This window comes from Capricornis sumatraensis, chromosome 6 (genome assembly GCF_032405125.1).
Source record: "Capricornis sumatraensis isolate serow.1 chromosome 6, serow.2, whole genome shotgun sequence".
Lineage (NCBI taxonomy): Eukaryota > Metazoa > Chordata > Mammalia > Artiodactyla > Bovidae > Capricornis > Capricornis sumatraensis.
Window position 1 is genome coordinate 46,810,288 of NC_091074.1, and position 13,046 is coordinate 46,823,333.

The 13,046-nt window shown below is 39.1% G+C and overlaps 1 pseudogene; it reads left to right on the forward strand.

Moving 5' to 3' along the window:
* Positions 1–12,816, forward strand: part of LOC138080706 (craniofacial development protein 2 pseudogene) — a 31,940-nt pseudogene extending 19,124 nt beyond the window's left edge.
* The last annotated feature ends 230 nt before the right edge of the window (positions 12,817–13,046 follow it).

A 13,046-nucleotide genomic window follows, 5' to 3' on the forward strand; every position in this document is an offset into this window, starting at 1 on the left:
ACCATAAATCTTATTTACTAAAATGTCTCTTGAGGAGGACACACTTGTGAGTCTCTTTATTTTGCCACTCTCGCAAATTCATCTTTCTGCATCTATGAAGAATCAGATTACCCAATAAGAGCTTTTAAGTCAAGAGAAAACTGGAGGGGAGAATTAGTTATAGCTGAGTCAACATTTTGGGTTAAACTTTCAGCCTTTCTATCCTGACTGGCCTCAGTATTTTGGGTTCTATTGTTTAACTTCAGTAGAAGATCAACCTTTCAATAATCCTGGTTTGTATGTAATTGAAGAAGAGTGGGAACTAAGAGCTACAGACTTATGATGAAGCATTTACTACTTGGGCAAGCACATTGTTTTACTCACACCATACTCTGCTCAACAGACATTATGACAATAGGGGAGAAAACCTTTCAGATTAATTATTAAGAGATTATCCAGTTGGTCTTGAGTAATATGATTCTCTGAAATTCGTGCAGCAGAAATAAGTGGCTTTATATGCACTCAGCACCTATGTGTTTATTATGTCTCTACTATGTCTCCATGAGCAGGTATTGGGCACAGAGGATACAAAGAAGAATGAGACATTAGGAACTGCATCTAGGAGGGGCTGTCAATCTGAGAAGATACCCAGGGACCATACTGCCAGTTCTGCCCCGACTAGACCCCTGGTCCTCTGGCAGAGATGTCTGCCCCAGGAAGATGCCTAGAGATGGGGATCTCAGGCCTTTGAGCTGGATGCCTTTGGTGTGCCTCTCGAGGTCCAGTCTCCACTCTCCACAACCCTTCTGATGATTATAGAGGCTGACATTATGGGTTGCTCCCCTTGGTAACTTTGCCCAGATTAGTTTCAAACAAATACCTGTTTCTCTGTCATGTGACACAAGGACTGAGAGTTGATAACACCTCTGTGACTCAACTGTGGATATGGGGCACTAAAAATCTGTTCCACATATCTGTCTTCAAATCCAGGGCCCCTAGTTAAAGGATCAGTCGCTCTTGGGACATACAGGAAGAGAGTGACATCAGGGATTTTCGATCCTGGGCTCCCTCCTTAACCAAGTTTCTGTGCATTGGTGGATTCCCTGTACTGAACCCTCAGCTGCCACCTGACAATCCCTTCCTAGAGCTACACTTTCTGGGCCCAGCCCTTCTCCTCCTTCATGACCCTTCCAGCACAAAAAACAGCACTGTGCTTGGTTCCCCTTCACACTGCCCAGCCTTTTAAAACTGGTTCTTTTGTTAACCCTCCTTGGATTCCCTGTTTTTAGTGCCACGGTTTTCCTGCTAGGACCCATCTGACAGAGCCTTGTTACAGAGTTAGAGACTGCACTGATGCAGTTGTTCTCTGCAGGTGGATTAGGGTGCAGCAGAGATCTGGGTGCCCTGAGACAGAAGAAATTAAATTCCAAGCCAGGAAAGAGTCCATCTAGCTAGCAGCTTTACTGCAGCCTCTGGGGTCTATTTTTCCCTTCTCTCTGGTTCCACTCTGGGAATGTAAGTAAAAAAAAAAAAAGAAAGAAAGAAAGAAAGCTTGATATTTGAGAGAAGTCATTCACAATGCATTGGTGTCTGGACATTGATAAAGTTCAGAAGCACCTAGATGGGTCCAATGTTCAGCTAGGTGTTCTAGATAATGACCCTGGCAGGTAATTTTTTGGGAGATGTTGGGATAAAAGGGGTATAGGCACAGTGTCCAAGGTAGTCTCTCTGTGGAACATCAGAACCCTCAACCACTTCAGAGTCCTCAAACCATGTGTGAAGGGTTTGTGATGGTTGGGACCTGGCATCTCTGAAGCACATGAGGCTGGAGTCTCATGCCAGTGCTCTTTGCTCTACGGTGGCCCTTTCCTGCAGTTCTCTTTCTTTCTGCTATTCCATGATAGGTTAGTCTGACAACCTAGGCTGCTGGCTTTGCATTCACTCCCTTATACTGTACCACACTGTATACAACCGGCTATATTCCTTGTGTTCTGTGCTCAGTCATTCAGTCCTGTCTGACTCTTTGCAGCCCTATGGACTGTAAGCCCACCAGGCTCTTCTGTCCATGGAATTTTCCAGCCAAGAATATGTTGTAGCTAATTTATTTGTACATAATAGTTTGTATCTCTTAATCCCCTACCTCTACCTTGCCCTCGCCCACTTTCCTCTCTCCAGTGGTAATGATTAGTTTGTTCTCTGTAACTGTGAGTCTGTTTCTCTTTAAAAAAATTTTTTTTGCAGTTTGATTTACATTGTTGTTCATTTCTGCTATTCAACAAAGTTATTTGATTGTATATATGTGTGTGTATATATTATTTTTCATATTATTTTCCATTAGCTTATCACAAGATATTGAATATACTTCCTTGTGCTATACAGTAGTAGTTGGTTGTTTATCCATATTATATATAACAGTTTGTATCTACTAATCCAGACTCCCAGTACTTCTTGCCCTGTCACCCTCACCCTTGGCAACCACAGGTCTGTTCTCTATTATCTATGAGTCTGTTTCTAGATATGTTCATAGATATGTTCATTTGTGTCATATTTTAGACTCCATTACAAGTAATATTTTATGATATCTTTCTTTTTCTGACTTACTTCACTTAAGTAATCTTACTTATTTACTTCACTTAATGATAATTTCTGGGTCCATCCATGTTGCTGCAAATGTCGCTATTTTGTTCTTTTTATGGCTGAGTAATATTCCATTATATATATATATACACACAGAAATAAATACATACAATTGTATATGTAGATACACTACATCTTCTTTATCCCTTCATCTGTTGATAGACGTTTAGGTTGTTTCCATGTCTTGGTTATTGTAAAAAAAAAAAAAAGTGCTGCTATGAACAGAGGGGTGCATGCAACTTTTTGCATTATAGTTTTGTCTGAGTGTATGTCCAGGAATGGAAATCCTGGATCGTATGACGGCTGTATTTTTAGTTTTTTGAGGAGCCTCCATACTACTTTCCATAGTGGCTACACCAATTTTCATTCATAACAAGAGGGTAAGAGGGTTCCCATTTTATGGTGTCTTGTCTTATATTTAAGGCTTTAAGTCATTTTGAGTTTATTTTTATGTACGGTGTGAGGGTGTGTTCCAACTTCATTGATTTGCCTGTGGGTGTCCAACTTTTCCAAAACCACTTTTTGAAGAGACTGGGATTAGGGTGTTAAAGTCTCTTACCATTATTGTATTCCTGTCAGTTTCTCCCTTTTTGGCTGTTTTATTTGTTTATGTATTTGGATACTCCTACTTCCAGATATTCAAGCTGGTTTTAGAAAAGGCAGAGGAACAAGAAATCAAATTGCCAACATCTGCTGGATCATTGAAAAAGCAACAGAGTTCCAGAAAAATATCTATTTCTGCTTTATTGAGTATGCCAAAGCCTTTGACTGTGTGGATCACAACAAACTGTGGAAAATTCTGGAAGAGATGGGAATACCAGATCACATGACCTGCCTCTTGAGAGATCTGTATGTAGGTCAGGAAGCAACAGTTAGAACTGGACATGGAACAACAGACTAGTTCCAAATAGGAAAAGGAGTACGTCAAGGCTGTATATTGTCGCCCTGCTTATTTAACTTATATGCAGAGTACATCATGAGAACCGCTGGACTGGAAGAAGCACAGGCTGAAATCAAGATTGCTGGGAGAAATATCAATAACCTCAGATATGCAGATGACACCACCCTTATGGCAGAAAGTGAAGAGGAACTAAAAACTCTTGATGAAAGTGAAAGAGGAGAGTGAAAAAGTTGGCTTAAAGCCAACATTCAGAAAACGAAGATCATGGCATCTGGTTCCATCACTTCATGGGAAATAGATGGGGAAACAGTGGAAACAGTGTCAGACTTTATTTTTTGGGCTCCAAAATCACTGCAGATGGTAATTGCAGCCATGAAATTAAAAGATGCTTACCCCTTGGAAGGAAAGTTATGACCAACCTAGATAGCATATTCAAAAGCAGAGATGTTACTTTGCCAACAAAGGTCCATCTAGTCAAGGTTATGGTTTTTCCTGTGGTCATGTATGGATGTGAGAGTTGGACTGTAAAGAAGGCTGAGCGCCGAAGAATTGATGCTTTTGAACTGTGTTGTTGAAGAAGACTCTTGAGAGTCCCTTGGACTGCAAGGAGATGCAACCAGTCCATTCTGAAGGAGATCAACCCTGGGATTTCTTTGGAAGGAATGATGCTAAAGCTGAAACTCCAGTACTTTGGCCACCTCATGTGAAGAGTTGACTCATTGGAAATGACCCTGATGCTGGGAGGGATTGGGGGCAGGAGGAGAAGGGGACGACAGAGGATGAGATGGCTGGATGGCATCACGGACTCAATGGATGTGAGTCTGAGTGAACTCCGGGAGTTGGTGATGGACAGGGAGGCCTGGCGTGCTGTGATTCATGGGGTCTCAAAGAGTCGGACACAACTGAGCGACTGAACTGAACTAACTGAGCGACTGAACTGAACTGAACTGATGTTGGGTGTATACATGTTAGCGATATCCTCTACTTGTGTTGATCCTTTTGTCATCATAAATATAGTGTACTTCTGTATCTTTCTTTATAGCCTTTGTTTTAAAGTCCGTTTTGTCTGATGTGACTATTGTGACCCCTGGTTTGTTATCTTTTCCATTTGCATGAAATGTATTTTTTCTATCCCCTCACTTTCAATCTATGTGGATCCTTCACCCTTAAGTGGATGTCTTGTAAGCAGCATATTATGGGCTCTTGTTCTTTTATCCAATCTGCCACTCTATGTCATTTGATTAGAGCAGTTAGATCATTGGCATTTAAGGTAGTTACTGAGAGATATGTATTTGTTGCCATCTTAAACCTTGTTTGTCCATTAATTTTGTATTTCTTTTTTGTCCCTTTCTTTTTCTTTTTTCTCTTGTGGTTTTATAATTTTATTTTGTATTATGCTTCTGTTCTCTTCTTTCAGTTTTTGTGAATCTATTGTGCATTTTTGATTCACAGTTACTCCATTTTTCATGTATGTTAGGCTCCTCCGATATCTATTTGCTTTTAACTGGTAGTTATATAGGCTCAAACACATTCAGGGCATGGCAGGGGCAGTGTGGAATCTGCATTTTCTTACTCCCTTCACCTGCATTTTATGATGTTCTCTTTTACACATTCATATTTACCCTTTTGCTGTTTATTGTGGTTATCATTGCTTTCATAAAATATTTTTTATTAAAAAGATTTTTATACTGGTTTATATAAGTGATTTACTTTGGGAATTTTCTCTTTCCTAGATTCTTGCTTCTTTTTAATTTACAGAAGGCTTTTCAATATTTTTTAAGGATAGGTTTAGTATTATTGTATTCTTTTAGTTTTTAATTTCTGAGAAATTCTTTGTCTCTTCTTCTATTCTAAATGGTAATCTTGCTGGGTAGAGTATCCTAGGTTGCATATTTTTCCCTTTCCGAACTTTGAATATATCTTATCACTCCCTTCTGGCCTGCAATCTTTCTGTAGAGAAACCAGCAAATAGCCTTATGGAGGTTCCATTGTAATTACCTCTGTTTTTATCTTGCTGCCCTTAGAATTCTCTCTTTATCTTTAAATTTTGTCATTTTAATTATTATATGTCTTGGTGTAGTTCTGTTTCAGTTTAACTTACTTGGGACCCCTCTGCTTCTTGTAACTGGATATCTGTTTTCTTCTTTAAGTATGGGAATTTTTCAGCATAAATACATTTTTAATCTCCTTGACATCTAGAATGTGAAGTCAACTGGGCCTTTTAGAAAGCATCACTACGAACAAAGCTAGTGGAGGTGATGGAATTCCAGTTGAGCTATTTCAAATCCTGAAAGACGATGCTGTGAAAGTGCTGCACTCAATATGCCAGCAAATTTGGAAAACTCAGCAGTAGCCACAGAAATGGAAAAGGTCAGTTTTCATTCCAATCCCAAAGAAAGGCAATGCCAAAGAATGCTCAAACTACCACACAATTGCACTCATCTCACATGCTAGTAAAGTGATGCTCAAAATTCTCCAAGCCAGGCTTCAGCAATACGTGAACTGTGAACTTCCTGATGTTCAAGCTGGGTTTAGAAAAGGCAGAGGAACCAGAGATCAAATTGCCAACATCCCCTGGATCATGGAAAAAGCAAGAGAGTTCCAGAAAAACATCTATTTCTGCTTTATTGACTATGCCAAAGCCTTTGACTATGTGGGTCACAATAAACTGTGAAAGAGATGGGAATACCAGACCACCTGATCTGCCTCTTGAGAAACCTGTGTGCAGGTCAGGAAGCAACAGTTCGAACTGGACATAGAACAACAGACTGGTTCCAAATAGGAAAGGGAGTATGTCAAGGCTGTATATTGTCACCCTGCTTATTTAACTTATATAGAGAGTAAATCATGAGAAACGCTGGGCTGGAAGAAGCACAGGCTGCAATCCAGATTGCTGGGAGAAATATCAATAACCTCAGATATGTAGATGACACCCTTATGGCAGAAAGTGAAGAGGAGCTAAAAAGCCTCTTGATGAAAGTGAAAGAGGAGAGCAAAAAAGTTGGCTTAAAGCTCAACATTCAGAAAACGAAGATCATGGCATCTGGTTCCATCACTTCATGGGAAATAGATGGGGAAACAGTGGAAACGGTGTCAGACTTTACTTTTGGGGGCTCCAAAATCACTGCAAATAGTGAGTGCAGCCATGAAATTAAAAGACGTTTACTCTTTGGAAGGAAAGTTATGACCAACCTAGATAGCATATTCAAAAGCAGAGACATTACTTTACAAACAAAGGTCCGTCTAGTCAAGGCAATGGTTTTTCCAGTAGTCATGTATGGATGTGAGAGTTGGACTGTGAAGAAAGCTGAGCAACTGAAGAATTGATGTTTTTGAACTATGGTGTTGGAAAAGACTATTGAGAGTCCCTTGGAGTGCTAGGAGGTCCAACCAGTCCATCCTAAAGGAGACCAGTCCTGGGTGTTCATTGCAAGGACTGATGCTAAAGCTGAAACTCCCATTCTTTGGCCACATCATGTGGAGAGTTGACCATTGGAAAAGACCCTCATGCTGGGAGGGATTGGGGGCAGGAGGAGAAGGGGACGACAGAGGATGAGATGGCTGGATGGCATCACCGACTCTATGCACGTGAGTTTGAGTGAACTCCGGGAGTTGATGATGGACAGGGAGGCCCTGCGTGCTGCAATTCATGGAGTCGCAAAGAGTCAGACATGACTGAGCAACTGAACTAAACTGAACTCTTTATTCTCCTTCTGAGATATCTATTACGCATAGATTGGCAAACTTTATATTATTCCATTGGTCTTGTGTATTGCTTTTTTTTTTTTAATTTGACTTTCTATCTGCTGTTCCTAGCAGCAGCATCTTTTGGGATTTGAAATAGCTCATCTGGAATGCCTTCACTTTCACTAGTTTTGCTTGTAGTAATGCTTCCTAAGGCCCTCTTGACTTCACACTTCAGGATTTCTGGCTCTAGGTGAGTGATCACACCATCTGGTTATCCAGGTCATCAGGAGCTTTTTTGTACAGTTCTTCTGTGTATTTTGCCACTTCTTAATATCTTTTGCTTCTGTTAGGTCCATACGATTTCTGTTCCTTGTTGTGCCTATTGTTATTCCATTGAAAAGGGGGCATGCACACACCCACAAAGTCCACAGCTAAGGCCGGACCCACCCTAGCCAACGTTCCACTTCAGAGCTCATAGAGACAGAGCTAAGAAAGAGGCTGCTGCGGCAGGCCCTACCCCTCCCTTTGCACATAGTTTAGCAATGATACTTTGTTTCAAAGGCAGACCTGAGCTGCTTCTGTGTATACCTCCTCCTCCCTCATTTTTGGCCCATAGTACACCCACTTCTGGCTGTCTTCCAGCCACCAACCCCAGTCATCTCCCTGGGTCTGTCTTCTGAAACTGCCATTTCAGCACCCTGCCCACATACATACTAGCAGGCACACATCTTGGGCTGGGGATTGCAGCAAGGTAGCATGGATTCTCTCTGCCACTCTCTCTGTACTGCCTGCTGACAGCCGGCTGTTGCACTCTCTGAGCCTCTGAAGCTCCCTTTCTGTCCTGGCTGATCTTCCCACTGGTGTAAGGTCTTCCCAGAGTGTGGGAATCTTTCCTCTTTCACAGCTCCCTTCCCAGTGTGCAAGTCTGGTCCTAATTCCCTTCTTTTTTCTTTCACCCTACCATTAAATGAAGATCTTTCTCGCACTTCTGGGCATCTGGTATCTTTTGCCAGCGTTCAGTAAGGTATTCTGTGGAAATTTTTCCACATGTAGATGAATTTTTGATATATTTGTGGGGGGAGGTGAGTTCCACATCCTTCTATTACATCTTGATTCCTCCTTGTTTCTTTTTTGTTATGTTCATTAGTTTGTTTTATTTCTTAGATTCCACACGTAATATCAAACAGTGTTTGTCTTTCTCTGTCTTATTTCACTTAGCACAATATCCTCCAAGTCCACTCCATTCATGTTGTTGCAAATGGCAAAATGTCATTCTTTTTTTTGGGTAAGTAATATTCTGTTGTGTGTGTGTATACTGCACCTTTATCCATTCTTCCATCGGTGCAAGTTTAGGTTGCTTCCATATCTTGGCAGTTGTAGATAATGTGCTATGAACATTGGGGTGCATGTGTCTTTTCAGATTAATGTTTTCTTTTTTTCTTTTGGATATATACCCAGGAGTACAATTGCTGGCTCATGTGGTAGTTCTATTTTTAGCTTTTTGAGAAACCTCTATAGCATTTTTCACAGTGGTTGCACTAATTTATGTTTCCACCAACAGTATATGAGGATTCCCTTTTCTTCACATTCTCACCAACATTTATTACTTGTGTTCTTTTTGAAGATAATCATTCTGACAGGTGTGATGTGATTATCTCTTTGTAGTTTTAATTTGCATTCCTCTGATGATTAATAGTGGTTAGCATCTTTTCACTTGCCTGTTGACCATCTATATATCTTCTTTGGAAAAATGTCTATTCAGGTCTTCTGCCCATTTAAAAAATCAGATTGTTTTTGTTTTTGATATTGAGTTGTATGAGCTGTTTATGTATTTTGGATTTAACTTTTATTGGTCACCTCACTTGTGTATATTTTCTTCCATTCAGTAGGTTGTCTTTTTATTTTGTCAATGGTTTCCTTTGCTGTACAAAAATTTTTAAACTTAATTAGGTCCCATGTGTTATTTTTGCTTTTATGTCCTTTGCTTTACTAGACAGATCCAAAAGAGTATTGCTACAATTTATGTTATACAGTATTCTGTCTATGTTTTTCTTCTAGGAATTTTGTGATTTCTAGTTTTACGCATCTTTTTGTTACACAGTAACTGGCCCCTTTGGCTGGCCTCAAGAACTTTCTGGTAATGATGGTCAGGTTATATCCAATGAGCCACGTCTAGTATCTTGGCTTCCCTCCACTCCCTCCTCCCTAAGTCTGGTTTTGGGGTACTGGACCCCTGCTTAGTGCAATTTTCTAGTCAAAAAATCCAAAGTGATTTAGCCAGTGTTATAGGTTAGGAAATGGTGAAAGGGGCAGGACTGAGTGGTTGATTCTAAGAGGATAACCAGGGTCTCCTGTACACAAGGATTCTATGTAGCTAACCTGTGTAAAATAGCAGTAACATTTTTCTGTAAATCTAAAACTTTTAAAAAATAAAGTTAAAAAAAAAAAAAAGCAGCAACAACCACAACTGACAGTAATGAGTCCTCACTTTGTTGACCTCATCAGGTGCTTACTACAGCCAAGTTTGCAGCTGATGAATATATATTAAAATTAAAATCGAGAAAATTTACAGGTATGTATTAACATAAAGCACTAATAAATATTAAGATAGTTAAGCCTTTGAGATTCATATCTATAGAATTCCTCTCCAGCCATTTTTTAGCAAAGAATTTTGAGCCCTGAGTGGCACATTCCAGGGATACGTCTAAAAGAAAGAAACCATGAATTCTACCAGGTAGCTTAGCACCTACTAAAATAGAAATTCCCCAAAAAAGGACTCTCGCATACATGATAAGCTGTTCTAAACCTGGTCAAGAAAAAATGAACTATCCAGTTCTTGGAAATAAGGAAATTGGCAGACCTTTTGTAAAATATGACCTACTTTGGTATGAGACTCACTAGTGAATCAGGTTTTAATCACCAGTGAATAAACTTTCTGTACTAGGAAAACTGGAATGTGGCCATGAATGGGGACAGCCTCAGTGAGAAATGCTCTGCGTAGGTGCATAGAATAAGCAAACAATCGTAATGGGCAAGAGTAGAATGGATTCCACAGAGGTGATGAAGTTGTGCAAAGTACTGTCACCAACAATAGGAGATCTGAAATAAAAGGACTGCTGGCTATCACAGAAGCTGTATCCAAAGCCTGACTCTGGAACTCGATTTTATCTTCTCTCCTCTCATTTCTCACTATGCTCAGTCCAGCAACATTTTTAGGATGAGCCCTATATAATATAATAGTGTGTAAGTTTAAAATGTACAATATGATTATTTGACACATACATATTGTGAAAAGACTACCAAAATAAGCTTAGTTAACACATCCATCACCTCACATAATTACCTTTTTTTTTTTTTTTTTTGAGGTGGTGGTGGTGAGAGCCATTAAGGTCCACTCTCCTGGCAATTTTAAGTATATAACAAAGCACTGTTAACTATAGTCACTATGCTATACCTTGGATCCCCAGAACTTACTCATCTTGTAACTGGAAGTTTATACCCTTTGTCCAATATCTCCACATTCCCCTCACTCCCACTCCTCAGCCCCTGGCAACCACCATTCTACTGTTTCTACAAGTTCAAATTTTTTAGGGTCCACATATAAGTGATCTCATTCTGTATTTGTCTTTCTCTGACTCTTTTTTAAAACATGAAAACACAATGCACATCTAAAAAATGACATTAATTCTTTAATATTATTAAGTTATAATATTAATGTTATAGTTTATAGTGCAGATCCCCTTGTTTGTCTCAGACTTTTTTAACCTTTTGCTTATTTACATGAGGATCCAAACATTTCTCATATGTCTCTTAAGTCTCTCTGGTTTTCTGCAGTTCACCTTCTACTTTTTTCCCTTGCTATCTATTTGTTAAAGAAACAAGATTAGAATATTTTTTTAATTTTAAGGCTTTGAACACAGCAAAAGAGCATTCTGCCTGTTTGAATCATTGTCTTCTGTAAGAAATAACTAAAAATTTGCTAGTGGTTATGGACCTCATGTGAAAACTCTATCAGTTCAATTAAACTCTTCTTGTATGCCAGGCACAAGCAATCTGAAGTAAATCATGTTTGATCAGAATTATTTTAATTGAAACAATATACACAGAAGTGTAGTAATAAATATGTTCAGAAATAGCTCCAGTTTTCCACATTCTGCACACAGAATCTTTTAAAAATGTTTTTAATGTTATTGAAGTATAGTTGATTTACAGATTTGCATTAGTTTCTGCTGTACAACAAATTGATAGTTATACACATATATGTATATTTTTTTTCACATTATTTTCAATTAGTTTATCACGGGATATTAAGTATAGTTCCCTGCACTGTATGGTAGGATCTTGTTTATCCACCCTATATATAATAATTTGTGTCTGCTAATCTCAATCTCTTAATCTTTCCCTCCCCCAACCTCCCTCCCCCTTGACAGCCACAAGTCTGTTCTCTGTGTGAGTCTGTTTCTATTTCATAAATATGTTCATTTGTGTTGTATTTTATATTCCCGATATAACTGATATCATATGGTATTTCTCTTTCCCTTTCTGACTTCCTTCACTTAGTATGATAATCTCACGTTGCTGCAAATGGGATTATTTCATTCTTTTTATGGCTGAGTAATAGTCGTGTATATATTTACACACACACACCATATCTTTTTTATCCATTCATCTGTTAATGAATATTTAGGCTGTTTCCATATCTTTGCTGCTGTAAATAGTGCAGCTATGAACATAGGAGTGCATATATCTTTTCAAATTATAGTTTTCTCTGTGGGTCATGGGGAGGGAGGTGGGAGGGGCGTTCATGTTTGGGAACGCATGTACAAGTGTGGTGGATTCATGTCAATGTATGGCAAAACCAATAAAGTATTGTAAAGTAAAATAAAGTAAAAATAAAAATTAAAAACAACAACAACAACAACAAAAATAACAAAAAACAAATTATAGTTTTGTCTGGATATATGCCCAAAAATGGGATTGCTGAATCATATGGAAACTCTGTTTTTAGTTTTTTTGAGGAACCTCCACACTGTTTTCCATCATGGATACACCAACTCACATTCCTACCAACAGCATGAGGGTTCCTTTTTCTCCACATTCCCCTCAAGCATTTATTAGACTTTTTAAATGATGGCCATTCTGACTGATGTGAAATGGTACTTCACTGTAGTTTTTATTTGTATTTCTCTAATAATTAGCAATGATGAGCATCTTTTCATGTGCCTATTGGCCATCTGCATATAGAAAAATCTTTGATAACTCTGAGTCTACTTATTCAGTAATTCCTTCAACCACTTGACAATATTTAGACATGGGTTAGATTCTCTATTTATTGCAGTGTTCATATGTGCATAAGAAAATATTTGACCAGAAAAGGGCAGTATCAAGTGGACATCCAGGTGTGCAATTTGGGTAACAAGGTGGATGGTGGGGCCTGCCTGAAATTGAGGAATCCAGGAGGAAGTGTTGAAGTCAGGCAGAGTTGGAAAAGAGATGATACGTTGGCCGCAGAAGATAAGAAGAAGATAACTGTCAGTGGTTCTGTTCCTGCCCCATTTCTACCAGTGCTATTAAATCGAAGTTTTCTGAGAACCATGGTGCTTCTTCCCTAAAGAAAGAATTTGCAGATGGACCGGTTATTCTACCAACCCTTAGAAAGAATGACCTCTACATGGTTTAACCCTCAAGCAGCCACCCAGTTACTCCAAGTTAAAGGCTACTCCTTGGAAGGAATCACCAGGAAGAAAGTGGGTAGCAGAAGAGAGATGATCTTATCTAGCGCTTTCCTCTGATGCAGCCCCAGGATCTGATAAGGGACTCCAATATTTCAATTGTAACATTA